General features: G+C 35.4%; 1 protein-coding gene across 1 annotated transcript in view; it reads right to left on the bottom strand.

Annotated features, from left to right (window-relative positions):
• Nucleotides 1-14,130, bottom strand: part of COL25A1 (collagen type XXV alpha 1 chain) — a 451,340-nt gene that overhangs the window by 202,835 nt on the left and 234,375 nt on the right. The window lies entirely within an intron of this gene.

Raw genomic sequence — 14,130 nt, forward strand, 5'->3', positions numbered from 1 at the left:
TGTCTAATCATCTAGCATTACTTAAGAACACTGAACATTCAGAATTTTTATTCACGCTGCCTGTTTATCATCAGTAAAGATGAATTTAATTGCAAATTGGTACTGAGATTTCATGTGTCTTAGGAAAATTTCTTTTATAAAGATTTCATTATATTAATAATTAAAAGTGCTAAGTTCAAGATTATAGTTTCTCTTCAGTCAGGTTCATCATGATTGATGACTTCCTTGCAAATATTTAGTTGGCAGTTAAATGTATATATTTGTAATTGGAATTATCCTTACAATATTTCTATTTTATTAAATATGAATTTTCATATATTAGAATTTCTCTTATTGAGAACCAGCTGAGTTAAAGACATACTCTTTAATTGGAAAGTGTTTAGGTACTAACTATAGGTCTCATTTTTTTAAGGAGCTATCTCATTACTGTCATTCAGTAAATAGTCTTTATGATGATCCCACTTTGAAAGTAGAGAAAGACTTCTTTTTTTCCAGTGAATTGCCTATAAAGACCACCAAGCTAGTATGTATCAGACTTAACACAAGATTCTAGACATTCATGGCTTTCAAGCCATTACTCTCAATTATATCATTTCTGCCCTCATTTCCTCAAGTAGGAATAGTTCCCACTGAATTATGAATAGAAGAGAATAATTAGGCCACAATGAGAATTAAGGTCTTCTAATATTTGCTGTAATAAAGAGGCCAAGGAAAATACAGACCCTTCTGGTTTTAAAGAATGAGCTGCTAAGTTGGACTGATGACTTCCAAACTCTAGAAAGTTCAAGACACAAGCAGCACAGGCCTTAGCAGTCAGCCGGCTCCCAACGAGATCCTGAGCTACCAACTTCCACATGGAAACACTATCATGAGAATAAAAACATCAGTGGGCCAGTTAGTTTCCCCTCAAGCCCTTACACAGAGTAAGTCTGGTCATCTGTGTTTCGTAACAGGTTAAAAACAATCAAGCAATAAAATTGATTGAAAATGTTACAAGAAGCAGCAGAGTCCAAAATTGTTATTCAAAATTTCATATTTCTTTCTGTATTCTGGACTAAAGAGAAATTTCTTGAATCATATTCAAGATATTCTTGGCCAAACTGAAAGCAGAAGAAAAAAATCACATGAACAGGTAGATAAACTCAGCAGGACCCTAGTAAGTATGAAAATACATATCTATTTACACCCGTTCAAACACACATGCACAGAAATATATTGACATATTCTCATATATACAATGTCTTTAAGATTAGGAATCAGATTTTTTTCTATTATAAAATTACTTAAACTAAGAAGTATTTAGCAACAAATATATACTTCTGATGTCTATGGTCTGCATAGTAAGGGTTATAGGTTAATGTATAAGATATCTATCTGCCCTGAAGAGGGAAAGAAGTTGAAGAGATTACATAAAATAACACATATGAAAAATTTGTTAGTATAGTGTTGTGAAGACAGCACCTTGAGTTTATGCTCTGATTTATTCCTTCTACTCAAAACATATGGCCAATTATAAAAAGAGAAAAAGTTTTTAGAAGAATTTGTATTCAAAAAAGAAACGGGCATGTCCACAGGCTAGAAATGGACCAAAAATGCAAAGTGGGAAGCAGGGATAAAGCCATGAGCCTGTTGGCTCTAGTTCCAGACATAGAAATAATGGCCATAAGTATGATTCCTGGAGAATAAATACTCAAAAGTTTTCTAACCAGAGTCAGGCTCACTTAATAAAGCCAGTGACTTGGAAATGCTGAAGATAAGCTGAAAAAAAACCAGGTCTCTGGCTTAAAGGCTGAAGAATATGGACATAGTCTCTCAATCAGAAAACCAGTAGATGCTTACTTGATGCCTAACTCTATCATCTCTACAACATATATCTAGGACAGAAGTCTAGAAATGCCATTTTATTTTTTTTTAATGTTTATTTTTGAGAGAGAGAGACACAGATGGAGAGCAAACAGGGGAGGGGCAGAGAGAGAGGGAGACACAGAATCCAAAGCCGCCTCCATTTCTGAGCTGATAGCACAGAACCTGACGAGGGGCTCGAACTCATGAACTGGGAGATCATGACCTTAGCTGAAGTCAGATGCTTACCCAACTGAGCCATTCAGGCACCCCTAGAAATGCCATTTGAAGACCAGTCTGGTCTAGAAGGCTAAGGATGTCAGGGAAAGACAAACATAAAAGAGTTAGGTAAGAAAGGGTGAGTACAGAGGAAAGAAAAGCATAGTGAGAAAACTACATTGAAAGAAAGACAGAAAGAAAAGAGAGAGGGAGGGAGGAAGGCAGGCAGAGAGAAAGAATACATAATGAGTACACAAAACAAAATTCTAAAACATATGAAGAAATCTAATGCTAAGAAAGGCAACACTCAACAATAGGATCATGAATTCTTTCCAGGTAAAATTAATCTTAAAAAAATCAGACAAAAGTCAGTATATTAATTATACTTTAAGAGATAAATTAAAAAGTAATATTCATTAAAGAGCAAGGGTTTTTAAAGGTAAATAAAAAAATCTATCTGAAACAGAACCCTTGAGAAACCTTGAAAAAAAAAGTCATTGAAATTAAAAAAAAAAAAAAGAACAAATCATTTAAATGGTAGCCTGGATATGGTTGAAGACAGAATTGATGTAGAAGATGCAGAATACAGCCCAGAGACAGATCCAATATTGATTTGTTCCTATCTATCTGTCTACCTATCTATCTACTCTGGTCTGAATGTTTGTATGCTCCCAAAATTCATATATTGAAATTCTAACTCCCAAAACTGATGGTATTAGGATGTGGGGCCTTTGGGAGACGACTAATTCATGAGGCTGGGGCCCTTGTGAATGGAATCAGTGCCTCATAAAAGATTCCCTAGAAAGACTCCCAAACCCTTCCACTATGTGAGGATAGAGTGAGAAGATACCATCTGTGAACCAGGAAGAGAGCCTTCACCAGAAGATGACCATGCTGGCACCTTGATCTTAGACTTTCCGGCTTCCAGAACTGTAAGCAATATAGTTTTTGCTGTTTACAAGCCACCCAGCCTGTGGTAATTTTTTATAGCAGCCCAAACAGACTAAGACAACTATCTGTCTATCTACATTTCTATCTGTCTACCCACCTACCTAGCTGTCTGTGTCAAGAGGCAAAATTTTACTTACATCACCAAGAGTACCCAAAAGAAATTATAGAGAAGCCCATATTTAAGTGATAACAGATGAGGATTTTCCAGAACTGAATATAGAACCCTAAGATTAAAGTTATACCCAAAATGCCAAGTAAAAATAAATCACACTTAAATATAATAATGTTCAAGAATAAAGAGAAAAATGTTAGGAATTACCAGAGGGAAAATTACAGTGGAAGGTACTTTGACTACTGCCTCACCAACAGCAAAGGTGTCAGAAGAGCTTAGTCCTGATTTTCATAATAAATCTCAGCTATCTCTTATTATTATTTGTTTATTGGAATTAGCTTACCATTTTCCCCTGATGAATGTTCCTTTTAAATGGTAGAATTTATCAATAAAAATAAATTGCATAAGTATTTTAAATAGTTTGAAATAAGCTATAAAACAATATTTAAAAGATATCAAATTATGAAAAAATGGTCAAAAATGCAATATCTCTTGAAAACATCAAAAGACAAAGAATATTTCTGAACATGTCTGTCTTAAATATTCAATCATAGGCTTAAAGGAGTAAACCAAATGCTGTGGGAAGTGTCTGTTATATTGAGAATTGAGAAAGAATAGAATCTAAGGAAACTGAAAAGACACTGACAAAACATACCTATTGAAAATGAAAAGGTTACAAAGAATTTCATTCTATGTGAAAGATAAAATGAAGTTAAACTGAGTTATGATAAGATGAGAATCTAAACTATGGGCTTTATAAAGAAAATACTAGATTGGAGAAGAGGATGTACAGTTACTACAAGAAACAGAAGACTGGAGTGAGCATTATACTAGGCTTAGTGAACTAATTACATAAACCTCCTGAAAGACATAAATACAGATCTTGCTTAAAAAAGAATAAATAAAATTTTTGAAAATAATCTGTGCAGATCAGATAATTTGATACTGCTTTTGATTTTAAGGATGAAAATAATTTTTTTAAAAATGATTGGATGGGATGAATTTAACAATGGACAGCTGGACACTAGGATGAAAAATCAGAAAAGGCAAATGATAGATTTTTCCCAGGCAAAACTGATGTTAACAATAGTTCAGATAGACAGTGGCCATTTCCATTCTAAGCCGAGTGATGAAGTGTTGAGTAGTCATGAGCTGTATGAATGAATACAAAAGCTAAAACCTGACTCTTATTCACTGAATTTGGCCAGGTCCTTGGAGCAGAAATTCTCAGTGAACTCTGTCAGCAGAAAGCCATGACTCTGCAAGAGAAAGTGGTTCAAGAATATGAATGGGAAGCTATCAGCAACAGAAGAAGTGAAAACTTACAAGCAGAGAATTCATGAAATGAAAAATGAGTTATGGAAAACAGAGAGAGGCTATAAAACCAGATTGCTCTTTGTAATAACAAAATTCATGGCAATCAGTACTGTTCGTGTTTCAGAAAGAGTTTTTGCTTGAAAGACAATGCAAACTGTCAGCCTGAGACAGACATTAGTAAAAATTAGCCATAATGGAAATGCTTTAAAGACTTGTGTCAACAAACCCAGCTGGAGATAGATCCAGGTCATCAAAGCACATCATAAGAAGGTGTCTTAAGCTAAGCTAATTCTTTGTGCCCAAAACTAATATTTGCTGGAGCACTCTACTCCTTACTAAAGGTATACCCACCTGTCAGAAGGCTCTTTTCTAAGGTGAGAGATGTACCTAGAAGTAAACACATGCTTATGTATGAGCCTTCCCATGATCTTGGGGGGTGGGTGGTTATTGCACATGTCTGGAATAACCCTCATCTGGTTTATCAGATGAATTACCAAAACCTGTCAATTCTATTTCTATTACTTGAATCTATTCACTCTTCTCCACTCCAAGTATTTCATGGCTGAGTAACCTTTCTGGTTACTTAGAGAAGAGATTTTTTTAACAAGGATTTTACTTGTCCTTTAAAAACATTTTACCACTTATAAACATTTACAATTAAATAAATAGGAAGCGTTCGAGAAAAGTTTCAGAATCTATAATGGGCTGGGTTTTTTGTTTTGTTTTGTTTTGTTTTTACCTCTTGCTTCCTATTTCAACACACATTTCTAGCTGTCCCTGTTTTGGGGGGAAAAGAAATAATATGGATAGAAACAAAGGGAAGAACTAAAATCAAAATGGATTAAAGACTTAAATATAAGGACTGAAACAATAAATCTCCTAGGATGAAAACATAATGAAAAAGCTCCTTGACACTGGTGTTGGCAATGATTTTTTGGGTATCACAACAAATGCACAAGCAACAAAAGCAAAAACTAAACAAGTGGGATTATATGAAACTAAAAAGTTTTTGCACAACAAAGGAAATGATAAACAAAATAAAAATTCAGTCTATGGAATGGAAGAAAATATTTGCAAACCATATATCTGATAAAGGGTCAACACTCCAGATATATAAGGAATTCCTACAAATCAATAGCAAAACAATAAATCACCCAATTTAAAAATGAGCAAAGAACCCAATCGACATGTCTCCAAAGATGACCTACAAATGGCCAAAAAGTATATGAAAAAGTGCTGAACATCACTGATCATCAGAGGAATGCAAATCAAAACCACAATGAGATATCACCTAACCCCTGTTAGGATGGTTATTATTAAAAATAACAACAACAACAACAACAGGATAAGCATTGGTGATGGAATGGAGAAAAAAAAAACCCTTGTACACTGTTGGTGGGATGTACATTGGCACACCCACTATAAAAAAATATGGCGATTCCTCATAAAATTAAAGCTGGAACTAGAATAAGATCTAGCAATCCCACGTCTGGATATTTATCCAAAAGAATTGAAATCAAGATCTCAAAAAGAGATATCTATACTCCTGTGTTTATTGCAATGTTATTCACAATAGCCAACGTACGGAAACAACTTAAATGTCCATCAACAGATAGATGGTTAAAGCAAATGTGGCATATACATGCAGTGGAATGTTATTCAGCCTCAAAAAAGAAAGAAATCCTGCCATTTGCAATAATATGGATAGATCTGGAGGGGATTATGCCACGTGAAATAAGCCAGATACAGAAAGACAAATATGATCTCATTTATATGTGGAATCTAAAATAGTCAAACTCATTGAAGCAGAGAATCGAATAGTTATTGCCATGAGCTGGGAGGAGAGGGAAACGGGAATATGATGGATACAAAGTTACTTTTAAGGAAGATGAATTCTGGAGATCTACCATAGTATGGTGCCTACAGCTAACAATAGTGTACTGTATATGTGAGATTTCCGAGGAGGATAGATCTTATGTCAAGCATTCTTACCACAAAATAGTAATAGTAGGGAGTGGAAGGAAACTTTGGGAGGTAATGGATATGTCTATGGCCTTGATCATGGTGATGGTTTCACAGATGTATACTTATTTCAAATTCATTGAGCTGATAGATTAAATATGTACAGCTTTTTACATGTCAATTATACTTCAGAGAAGGGGGTTAAAAAAAAGAAACAAAGGGAAGGCTCATACCCTGAGTGATCATGATTAGATGTGTTGTCATAAAAACCTGAGAACAGGGAAAAACTCACCATCTTGTTACAAGAATGACCTAATGGTGACTACTGACCTGGATCACTTGAGCATTCCATAAAAAAGGTAATGAACATATGTAATGGCACAAACTAGGAGCTCAATAAATAGTAACTCGGTCTTCTGGTTTATTTATATTTTCTTGTTACATTTAGTCAATAGTAATAATGTATTTGAGTATTTGACAAGAAAAGCTGAATGTGTATGTGAATAAGATTGTGAGAAATTAACATTACCTTCTGATTAAAATATTCAAAGAGGCAAGTTAGTATAAAGAAAGAATATGGAACGCAAAGTTAAAAGACTTACTGGTTTCCACTGCTGTGTAAATTGATCTTAATTAACCTCTTTGGTTTTAGTCTGCTAAAAGATCTGGTAAATAATACTAACTTTACCATATTTTTGTGATTATTGGGAAGGTAAAGGCTGTAAGTGCTATATACATAATGATAAGTGAGTCTGCCCTTCATTTCTCATTAATTCATTGAAGCTTATAAACTATTTCCATGCTATATTACTGTCATAATCATCAATAAAAGTAGTAAGACTTCTAAACAATTTGACACATCCTAATAAAAAGATGATTTATTTATTTTTTTAATTTTATTTAAGTTTACTTATTTATTTTTAGAGAGACGGGGGGGGGTGGTGAGGGAGGGGCAGAGAGAGGGAGAGAGAGAGAATCCCAAGCAGGCTCTACACTGTCACACTGTCAGGGCTCGAACTCATTAACTGTGAGATCATGACCTGAGCCAAAATCAAGAGTTGGATGCTTAACCGACTGAGTCACTCAAGTGCCCTAAAGGTTGAAATTTTAGTCAGAAGTTTCATCTCCAGAGGCAAAGAGGTCATCAGAGAAAATGATGTAAAACTACCTCAAACAACAGAAAATAGTCCAAAAATTCCATACTCTTATCCAGAATTCTGGAGGCAGAAAAGCAGAAATATTAAGGCAAAGGAAACAGCAGGAGACTGAGCTTGTGGTCAGGGAGGGAAAGAGTGAGTAAGAAGCCCTGGAAAGCATATGGAGCAACCCATGTGCCAATGCACACTGGAGTAGGGAGGCCTACAGAAGAAATGTGTGCAAGCCTAGGACCCCTCCCCTGCAAGTGATCCCAGGAATAGGTCTCCAACAGCTGCAGATGGCTCTCAGGAGAGAGGAACCTGTCTGGGCACAGAGGAGATGGTAGATCAGCCTTCCTGAACCATCCTCCCCCATCCTCCTGCTCCTTTGAGAATACTAAGCCACGTTTACCTTCAGATCTTCTGGATTAACCTTGCAAGTAGGCACAGATTAATTTCAGAGCCTTCCCCAAAGTCCTCCCACCTGCTTGCATGCTTAATGCCTGAAATTCTTTCAACATAGACCAAAGCTTTTCATTCCACAATTAGAAGTAAAAGGCTTAAACAGCAAATGTTTGGTAGAAGCAGAATATTAGCTAAAATGTATTTTCCCCATACTCATAAAATGTCCATACGACAACATACCCAAGAGGTCATAGAGCCCAAGGTTTTCACACTGTGCTTGATACCCAGATACGAGAGCAGCTCCAATTTGCCATATTGAATTGCAACCATTTGCTGTAAAAGTTCATCGGCTAACACAAGCTTATAAATCAATGATTCATATTTCTGCAAATGTAAGATTGAAGCCAAGATAAGTGAAAACAACCTGCTGAGGGTCCCACACAGCAGACATCAGCTTCCTGATTCCAAGCTCAGTGCTCTTTGACTTAGCACGCTGCTTCTCATTTTGGAACTCATGCTCTATAGATTGAAAGACTGGACACAACCATCGCCAACTTTCCAAACTGCTTCATTTTATCAATGGCTTGCTTCATATTTTTATAACATGGCTACTTAGAGGCAGATATACTATTATTACTTGTTACAGTCTCCCACTAGACTGTAAGCTCTTGAGGATACAAATTCCCTTGTTCATCTTTGTGTCTCTAGTAAACGGGCACAGGACTTAGCACTCAATAAAACTTTAAAGGAATACTGCCTATGGAGTATTTGATGCATGCCAACATTATTTCATACTGTGTTAATTTTTAAAAGAAATAACTTTTTTTTTATTTAAGAGATTTATTTCCCAAGATATTTTAAGTCAGCATGTACTGCACTATATGTAACAGAGGCTAGTTTGTTTTAAATATCTTTTATATGTGTGTTTTTGTTTCAAATTTCCTCAAGTTTCTAATCTCCATGGAATGTCAGTTTGTAAAAGAAAGGTAATCATAATAAATAATAGGTAATAATTTAAGTTTATAATAGCCAAGCTCCATAACTCTCGACAGAATATTATTCAGATATGCATTATTTATGTTAAAGGCAATGAGTTTAATTGAAAAATTGTAAAAGTAGATTTCCCTTTTTTTTTTTAGCAACACAAGATACACACTAACAAATGTTTAGGGGATTTTATTCTTACAAGTTATTTGAGTAATAAAAAATATAAAAATTAATAGTTTGTTAGTAAAAATAGTTCATTGGTATTTTAGTTATAAACAATAAAAATGAAGTTGCTAAATTTTTATTTTTGAGCGCCAACCACCTAATTTCAATAAGGCTAGGAAAATCTATAATGTACTAGACTCCCAAGATTAGTAATTAGAATTGTTTTGTCAAATTCCTAGAGGAGATTTAAAAAATCAAATAAAAAGATCAAATCTTTAAATTAATTTTATGAATATTCCTCTCAAAAATCTGCTTATTTTCTAGCTTTTACACCCTCAACTTTTTCTTGGTAACAATTTCAAGTCACACTTATGAAACAAAATATTTGCAGAAATGTGTTCAATTAATGAAGATGAAACAATGTAACTCATAGAAGATATAAAAAAAAAAAGGAAAAACTCCCTTCTTTTAGTAGCTAATAAATGTGAAAACATTAGGAGTGTACACATTAGGTCATCTAAAGCCAACTGGGTGGATGTGTACGGGTGCACTGGTTTAAATGTAAAAATGCAGGGGCACCTGGGTGGCTTGATCGGTTACGCATCTGACTTCAGCTCGGGTCATGATCTCACGGTCTGTGAGTTCGAGCCCCGCGTCGGGCTCTGTGCTGACAGCTCAGAGCCTGGAGCCTGTTTCAGATTCTGTGTCTCCCTCTCTCTCTGCCCCTCCCCTGTTCATGATCTGTCTCTCTCTGTCTCAAAAATAAATAAACGTTTAAAAAAATTTTTTTAAATAAAAAAATTTAAAAAAATGTAAAATACAATACTTCCTTGGGGTAGCAGCCAATTGGTTTTAAAGCAACTAGTTTAGAGGAAAATGGGCTATTTATTCCCAAATATACTTTCCATTAGAATTTTTAGGCAGCAAGGCATGCCCTTCTGGCAAAGTATGTTTTTATTTTCTCATGAAATACATTGAGAACAAGTGTTTTGTTTTGTCTATTTATTTTTCTCATTTTTAAAATGGAAGTTTTAACAACTGCAATGTGAATATTTTACATAAATATAAGCAACTTACATTGGAATTGTGAATGTTGGGGCTCCTGAGTGGCTCAGTCAGTTAAGTGACCAGCTCGGTTTGGTTCAGGTCATGATCTCACAGTTTGTGAGTTTAAGTCCCATGTTGGGTTCCACAACTGGCAGTGTGAAGTCTGCATGGGATTCTCTCTTCCCCTGTCTCTCTGACCCTCCCTCACTCACACTGTCTCTGTCCCTCTCAAAATAAATAAATAGACTCAAAAAAAAAAAAAAACAGAATTGTGGTGAATGTAATTCGCAACATTACTATTATCATTAGCATTTTTTTAATTGGTTGAGTTTCTGTGCCTTGTGGAGAGAGGCCAACAGGCCACATAATAGCATTCTAAACCTTCTTGCCATTATTTCTTTTTTTTTTTTATGAAGTTTATTGACAAATTGGTTTCCATACAACACCCAGTGCTCATCCCAAAAGGTGCCCTCCTCAATACCCATCACCCACCCGCCCCTCCCTCCCACCCACCATCAACCCTCAGTTTGTTCTCAGTTTTTAACAGTCTCTTATGCTTTATTATTTCAAGTTCAATTCTAGCTTGTGCTTCATTTAAATGAAGAATTTCATATAAATTCAAGCACATTTTACACTTACCCAAGAATTAATTGATATTTGTAAGTTTATAACTAGAGAAAAATGGCCATATTTATGAGACAACTGGGGACTCTCACAAGAACACACTGGATGAAACAACTCCACTTACACAATTAAAGAAGAGGGTTTCCAAACCAAGTGCAATGGGATCTTTTCTGGGCTTTATGTTGAGGCTTTGTTTCCAGAAATGGAATTCCAGCAAATGAGGAGTTGTCTTTATTGCTGTTTTCAATATTTAGATAATAAATATAGTACAATATTCAATAGAAGCTGTTCAAGACTACAAATAGTCCCTGGTTACAGTCCATTGACTTTAATGAGGTCTGATGTGGCACAGTTGTTATTTCTATCATTCGTCTCCCACACATAAAGTGTTTCATTATTATGGTACTAGAAGTTTTACCCCATGATCCTATAGGGGATTTGTCATGACAACCTTTTCTATTTCTACTTGCAGGGAAGGGGGCTGCAAGACGTCAGAGAGTAGGGGTTGGGAACTAAGAAAGATGTGTTTCTTTGTGAGATTATATGCTATATGATGAGTTGTTATTACATATACAATGTAATATATTAACATGAAGAAAAACTGAGTTCCCAAGTCTGCAGAAAAATTTAAATGAGCTCTCTAGATTCCATTTCCTAATGGAATGCAGAACAGTGAACAGATCTTTAAAGATAAAGAGAATTTTTTAAATAATAGAAAAAAAAACAGGATCAATGGTTGAATGTAGTTTGTCATATATTCAGTAAGTTAAATAATGTTAACTCAATTTATCAGTGACTGAAACAATAGAAAATGAGGAAAAAGTGGGTTAATGGAAACTGGGATTTGTTTTCATTAATGGCTTTGCAAGGTCGCAAGCTTTTGCCAAAGAACTGATAGATGAATTAAACAGCAGCACCACATACATCATCACACACATGTAAATGGCCCACATTTCTTTAAGCCAGTGCTAAATGAATTATTTAGCATGCCTATTGCTAAAATTAGTCATCAATGGGGAAAATAATCCTAAGAGAACTGGTTTAACACTGAAAATTCGTGATGGAAGATAGTAAACAAAGAGTAGAGATGAAACCATCAGAATAGGGTTAGGAGTACTTCAGAGGGAAGGGGCAGCATGGAAGTCAAGATCCTCTGAAACAAGCATGAAGGCAGAGGGCACTGAGGCAATCAGAGCAGGCGTGAGCCAGTAAGAGCCCATCTGTGGAAATCAGCCAAGCTGATGGCCCCACAGTGTCATGGGGTGGGGGCCGGGGAAATACAAATACTTGCACATAATGAAAGGGATAATGATGATGGTTAATATTTACAAGTGCTCATTATCTGTCTGGCACCAAACTAAACACCACCCATGCACAGTTTCATTTACTTACACTGGTTGAGTGACCTCAATATAATTTCAGAAAATGAGGATATAAAGAGGTTAAGTGTCACAAATCCAGTAAGTGGCAGGTAAGGGATTCATGCCCAGACAGTCCGACTCCTAAATTGTAAATTCCAAAACTAAAGACTTGCTTGTTTACTAAGCACACTATTGGATCCATTTTCTGATATAAACACACAGAGCTGCCATTAAGGAAAACAGAAGCTTTAACTGAAGTTGGAAAGAATTGGTTCATAAGTATTCCAGAGGTTCTCTGTTCACAATTCTAGTTTGTAAGGGGGCGTGTGGGTGGCTCAGTCAGTTAAGCGTCTGACTTCGGCTCAGGTCATGATCTCACAGTCAGTGGGTTTGAGCCCTGTGTCAGGCTCTGTGCTGACAGCTCAGAGCCTGGAGCCTGCTTCAGATTGTGTCTCCCTCTCCCTGCCCCTCCCCCACTCATGCTGGCTCCCTTTCTCTCAAAAATAAATATTAAAAAAAAAAATCTAGTTTATAGGTTTTTTAGCTTCTCATTCTAAATGCAAATTAATCATGAGACACTACTTGCCAAAACTTAATGAACTTTTATTTTACAAAGCTAAAAAGGAACCGTGCTCTCTTCATACACTGAAAATACTCATGGTTAACCCAGGCGGATGTGATTAGCACATATTTATGTATATGCTCAGAAAATATATTCTTACACTATGCATGCCAGTATTTTCTGTTTTTTTTTATTGATGGTGAGAACATTTAATGTGAAATATTCCCTCTTTGCAGAATTTTAAGTGTACAATACAGTATTGTTAACTATACCATGCATACCAATTTTAGTAAGTCTGTTACATATAAATATTTAGAATGAGACAAATAAAAACAAATTGGTCTTTACAAATAAGGGATGGTGTCTTTTTCACCATTGGGTTCTCTGTACCTGGAACATAATTAAATATTACGTAAATGGATGACTTTTTGTTAAAGCCAAAATAACAATAACAGTTTTGTAGTATTTCTTCTGGTTAAAAAAAACAAACAAACAAAAACCCAGCAGAGTATAATTTGTGAAACCAGCCACAGGGATATATGTTTGAACCTCGCACTGTAACAAATTAGATGTGACTTTGGACAGATTAACTTTGTAAAACCTAGTTTTTCATCTACACAATGTAGACAATATCTACCTCAGAGAGTTTAAGTCTTTACTTTTCAGGTCTGAATTCTTTCCTGGTCTCTCTCAAATCCAACTGCATCCACGTACAAGGGGAATCATTTAAATATATTTTCATCATATGATTCCCTGATCGATAAACTTCCACATAAATATGGGGAAGTACTTATTGGCCCAACAGAAAAGGTTTTTCCACTAGGAAAACCCGGTCCCACTATTTCTCAGCCCTAATTCTCCATGCCTAATCCTTAGTCTTTCATAATTCTTGTCCTCTCCTTACTTAAATTTAATTTCAAGAAGACAATATAATAATCACAATCCTTTCTCTCTTGCCATGTATTTGGTCCATTTTTCTCTCCAATCTTTTTTCCAACATACCCAAGAATTGGTTCTATAGCAATGTAAATTCTACCTTCTTGCAATAGCACTACCAACTTAATAAACATTTTAACATGGCTGTTAAGTACACAATTTTTTTTACCGTTATTCTCAGTTTCCTAAATAGAAACGGCATTCCATACTTAAAACTATAGTTTAAGGAAGAACTGCTATTTGCCTGTGTAAGGAACTAATTTGCTCAATGCTATGATGTATTTGAAATGTCATGCATATGAAAAGCGCTCTACAAAATGTCAAATTATCTTGTTAAACTAACTGAGAACAAAATGTTGTACAGGTTAGGATAATCGTTGGCCTCCTATAGAAATGCTAATATAGGTGATCTTCACCAGAAAATCCAGTCCCATTTGGCCATTAAAAAGATACTTGAAATCCCCTAACCACCCCACAGAGTTTCACTGCCTCCTTCAAAACAAA

This window comes from Lynx rufus, unplaced genomic scaffold, assembly GCF_022079265.1.
Source record: "Lynx rufus isolate CCGP_SWC_20201006 ecotype Redwood Valley unplaced genomic scaffold, mLynRuf1.p SCAF_3, whole genome shotgun sequence".
In the NCBI taxonomy this organism is placed as follows: domain Eukaryota; kingdom Metazoa; phylum Chordata; class Mammalia; order Carnivora; family Felidae; genus Lynx; species Lynx rufus.